This window comes from Limanda limanda, chromosome 8, assembly GCF_963576545.1.
Source record: "Limanda limanda chromosome 8, fLimLim1.1, whole genome shotgun sequence".
Lineage (NCBI taxonomy): Eukaryota > Metazoa > Chordata > Actinopteri > Pleuronectiformes > Pleuronectidae > Limanda > Limanda limanda.
In genome coordinates, this window is record NC_083643.1 from 4,812,930 (window position 1) to 4,818,658 (window position 5,729).

Here is a 5,729-nt window from a genome sequence, read left to right on the forward strand (position 1 = left end):
TATTACTTTATCACAGCAGTACTTTATTTTAATATATTACAGCAGTAATTTTGTTTACTTATTTACAGCAACACTTTGTTTTACCTTATCACAGCAGTACTTTACTTTGGAGGGATGATTTATACTCTGAGTGTGAGCTTTTTTCTCTGGTGCTGGCTCCAGATGTGCTGTGGAAGTACTAAATATGTCTTCATTGTAATTCTGACAGTGAACAGACCTGCCTGAGATGACCAGGGAGGTCTGGTCCTTTCATCATGCAGCAGCATATCAGAAGCAATTTTTGACACTAAAGGATTTAGCGCATCATGAACCAGCTTTTGTTCTTCAGTACCAAATACGTTCTGACACACGGGACACCAGCGGAAAATATCTCTGAACTAATGACCTTCAGTTGCTCGCTGTCATGAGGGAGAACGCCAGCAGAAGTGTCAAATCAATTTCAAGACCTTTAAATCCACCATTTCAGTCATTAGCCGCGTGAAGATAGGAACAAGGGTTTTTAATTAAGCTGAGATGTGATTCTAAAACTACTGAAGAAAAACAAAGAAACTCTTAAAACAGAATAATCAATGTAAAACAGAATCAAAATCACAAAAGTAGAGGAAATTAAATACATTTCAAGACATACTAATCGATCAGATGCTATTGCCCAGTTCCAGAGGAGTAATAATTAGATCATGATAAAATGAATGGAAATAAATAATTTATTGAGTCAGTTATATTCTAAACTATATATCTGTTTATTTATATTTATTGATATAACTGACGGGTAAATACAGGGTTTCTGCTGTGAACTCATTTTGCAGCAGTGGCCCATCGCTGCTTCAGGATCGGACCAGAAAGACGTTTTCTCCTTCGTCACACGTGTTTCTGACATGAGGCTCTAACAGCTGAGGATCCAGAACTTCTGTGTTTATATCAGAAATTAGACGTTTATCAAAAGGATCAATTTATAACCTGAGGCTATTGTTGTCTTACTGTAATGTGGAAGTTTAAACTCTGGGTTATGTTGATAGAGTGTTTGAACCATAGACTGTGGCCAACGTGACTGCTTCCCCTAAAGCGTCTCCAACCCCACCTCCTCCATGTTAGCAGATGGGACATGAACCAAAATATAAACATGATTTCGTTCATGTAAATGCAAAAACTCAGAGTTCATTTAAAGGATAGTTTGGTTCTTTATTTATATTAGATTTTTTTGTGTTGATGTTTGACTTGGACTGCCAGAAAAAGCAGAGATAACAACTGATCATGGTCCAAACCAAAGTTTGTGTCTTTTTTCTGCAGTTTACAGTTAATCCGTTTCATTTTGGTTTCACTTTCTACGTCAGGGAGCTCACTTCAGACGTGTGTGACAAACGGACGTCCTGTCACCAGCACCTACGTGGGCGATGTATGTCTGACATGTTGTATTCTTTAACTTCCATAGGAAAAGTCTGATTTTGTGAATTTGTTACCACTGTAATATCATTATAGCCTCACTACCAGGTGAAGACTGCAAGATCACAAGCAATCCTGAGAGCTGCATAACCTCAATTTAGAATTACACACTCGCTGCTTGTTAACGTTGTTTCTTTTACTCTGTTATTTAGTTAAAATATCTCATGGGTCATTGGCTTTTCCGATAAGTTAAGTGTTGACTCGTCTATTCCTTTACCAGAAATCCTTTAGCGGCTCCTTGGACAGACACAACAACTGCTAATGAGGTGTTACTGGATCTGAGGAGTAAATGGGTGTAAGTTATTTAACATTAACAGCCTATCACGCTGCTTTTTTACGGCCCTTTGAATGTGTTGGTGTGTAATTTATTGGGTTTCACAGCAAATGTTGGGCTTGTTCGGTGGTTATTTTCAGGCCCGTCAAGGAGAGAAAATAGAGGAAATAACATTCATTGATTTGAGATTTGCGGGCTACTTTGGTTCAATGAAATGTCAGATTCAGATTAGTGGAAAGAAATTAATATTACTACATTGTGTTTTGTTTCATTTGAGAGAGTTTTTTCCCTAAAATGATTTTGATTCTCATAAACGAGCAAGACATTTCCACTTGCACACACAACTTACTCTTTATGATGAAGGTTCTTCTGGAACAAATATTTTTTAATGGCCTATTGATACATTTTTAATTTTTTAAATAATTTATTTGGAGAGTACAGAGAGAGAGTAAGGGTTGAAGGGGGGCAGACGGACAGTGGGGGACGACATGCAGCACAGAGCCGCCGGTCGGACTCGAACCCGGGCCGCTATGGGCGAGGCCTAGCCTCAATGACGCAGCTGCTCCACCAGGCGAGCCACTCGCCGCCTCTATGACGGATACTTTATAAGTGTCACAGACATAAAACTGTATGTTCGGCTGCTCGTATAGAGCCGACGGATAACATGACGCTGTGAACACTCTTCCTCAGGGCAATCATCCGAACTCATGATGCAGTGCTCCCCCGGCTAGACCGACTCTGACGTCTGACTCTGGCAGACAACAGCTTTGTATCTCATTATGTTTTACGAGGGTCAATATCTGCATGACTCACACACCAACATAAATCCACAAACTCATAAACGGCCTGACCCATGCTCCTTCCAGTTCTGAAGAAGTCACACAGATAACCCTCCTGTCAGCCAACACTGGGGGATATCAGCACATGGGCCCGACTCAGGCCTTGCACCCAGCAACATGTTGGGCTCTTCACGTTTTTATCTGGGGATCCATGTTTTTAGTATGTCAACTACTTCCTCAAGCAGGTTCTCAGGTCCACTTTAATGAGATGAATACAGTGCGCTGGCTGTCCAACAGTGTAAAAAAAACAACAAAGACACTCAGTAGAACACACACCTCAGCCAAGGCCCCTTCATTTCGACACCAAGTGAGTCATGTTTGTTTGAACATTGCTCTAAAGCTATTGAAGATATATATAATATATATATATAATCATCTCAGCTGCAGTTACAGTTTTTTTAGTCGTACTTGTTAACATTAAAAAGCCTGACATTGAAAACACATTTCCTCCACTCGATCTGGATTTTTATTTGGATCAGCATCAAATTCCACACGATCATAGATATCAGTCCCTAAATATATAAATATACCTGATTTGTATCATCAGAATCGATGAATTATTCCCTGGGAAATCGGAAAATTTCCAAAAGTGCAATGTTAAAGAAATTGTGATTTTTTTTTCTGGTACCTGCTCCTTTGTCCGGATCCATGTGGAAATATAGTGCTTTCTTTCATTCTGATCCATGTTGCATCCTTCCAACAAGTTTCTTGCAAACCCGTACTGTAGTTTTTGTGTAATCCTGCTAGAGATGCACTGAGAGTTAATCCGATGTTTGCGCTGCAGCTTTAAGTTGGTGCAATTCAAACAAATGAGGAACAGTCTTGTGTGGTCTGTTGGTGCCTGAGCAGCATGGCAATGTTTTTATATCATTACATTAAACATAATAACAAAGACTGGTTGTTCTTCAGTGATCTGAAATGAATGAAGCGAAACTCCCTCCTCTTCCACCCCCTCTGCTCACTTTAGTAAGTGAGCTGTCGTCTGGTTTGAGTTTTAGAGGGAGACGAGTGATTTGTGACTTTACGAGTCAGAGTCAGGTTTCTCTGTGTGGAGTATCTGTGCTCTCCTCATCGTCTATGTGGGTTTTCTCCAGGTTCTCCAGTTTCCTTCCACAGTGCAAAGACCTGATATATGAACAAACACATGAACAGAGATCTGATCCAAAGTGCAGGTCGGATGTGTCGAGATCCAATCACTGAAACCACATTAAGGCTGGTGATCGTTGGGTTGAGATCTACCTGGTTTTAAGTCTCTGTATAAACGTTTACAGACATCAGCTCCAGAGGAAGTTCGCACAATTGTTTTTTGTTGATCGCACATTCACTACGTTTACATGTTGGCATAAACCCGATTTCGGCTGAAGCCCGGTTTCTCTATCCATGTGGGGTTAACTGCTCTATCTCAGGGTACATGGCACTGAGAAATCCGACTCTTGTCCGAAAGCATTTCATACCCCGCTACGATAGGTGGCGCTGTTTTCATTACAGCTAGTGGTGATACAGCCATTTCCGCTTGACCTCGTCACCACTAACAACAACAGCCTTCAACTCAGCATGCGAGAAAGATGATGAACGGAGAGCAAGGTGAAGCTACGTCCCTCTACATGATGTTGTGCATGTTTACTCTAGGAGTACTGCGAATGCGAACGGTGCATTTGATTAGAATGGTTTGTTTGTTTGTTTGTTCCGGCCGGCACTGGGCAGCGACATTTTATCTACGTGTCGACTTCCGGGCCACAGCCAGGGAGGGAGGGAGGGGGGGTGGTGCAGGATCTCAAGCATGCGCAAAGACGTCATCTCCAGTTGTTGTCTAGCTTCCAGAGTTACATGCGCGCGTTGTCCGATATACAGCCAAATCCGATCTACTTATCTGGGGGTGGTTATCCGACTTCAGTCGGACACAAGAAATCTAGATTTGTGGAGTTACATGAAATGGATCTTCGATTGAAACCCGACAACGCCAGAAATCGGGTTTCAATCGGACACATGTAACCGCAGTGATTGACACTGGCAGTTGTCAATTTAGCGCCATTGTTGCCCAATTAGCAAGTTGTTTTTTTTTTAATTCTGAGAAAATAACTAAAGCTCTGGATTGTCACATGTGGATATGAAGAACTTGAAAAAGTCAGGGCTGCGGTTGGTTAATGAGGAGAAAAGACAAAAGTGGGTCACATTCTGTGGTTAGGGTTAGTTAGAATAGTTCGGGGGAGGAGGTGAGTTGTCATGGACAGCTGTCATTGTTGTCTGTATCTTGAGAAAACAACAATTACTGGGCACGTCCAGATGTTTGACTGCTTACATGTGTTTTCTCAAGTTCATTGCATCAAACAACTTGCGGTGATGCTGCGATGCTTTATTCAATTATTCTGCGTGGACAATCCATAAAGCTGTAAATGAATTGCAGATTACTGACTCCTCCATTTGACATTAATTCAACAGAATTGTTCAGTGGCACGACCACACACCATTGTGATTGGCTGCTCCCCCCCACAACCTGCAGCTGCAGCACAAACAAAGATCCTAAATACAACATGTCAGCGGTCGCAGCCATTAGCGGGATCTCTGCTCTGTAATCCACAACAACGTCTGAGACAGTAGATAAACTGCAGCGGGTCCAGGCAGTTGAGGAGACATTAATGTCAATGTTTTCATCGTAGTGTTCATCATCTTCTACGTGGATTCGGTCACTGGTCAGCCACACCGACCTGGCTGAGGAGCTCTCTGTGATACACGTGGACCAGGACCTCGTGGTGTGGACAACATCACTGACCGATGTATTTCAGGTTGCACGGCACAGTCCAGGGAACGGCCTTTATCTTTGTTCATCCTTTACACCTCTGACTTCTACTTCCACCAACCATCAACCACCTGCAGCTCAACTTTGGAAAAACCCAAAAGTCGGTGGTCTTCTGATGCAAAAGACCGGTCGTCCTAAACCTTGGAGGAGGCGGAAAAGGTTCCTACAGCGGTGAAGCTCCAAAACAAACTGGATTGATAGGACAACCTGAGCTCCTCTGGTGATGGAGCTGGACGAGTGGAGGCAGCGACAGAAAAGGAGGAGAGGAAAGTTCTCTTGGACAAAAGACCCCTCTTGTCTCCTCTGTGGTTAGCTGAGGTAACACAGACTCCTCCAGCCATGTCCCCGAGGAGCTGCTCTCCCACTGTTTAGGACTGAA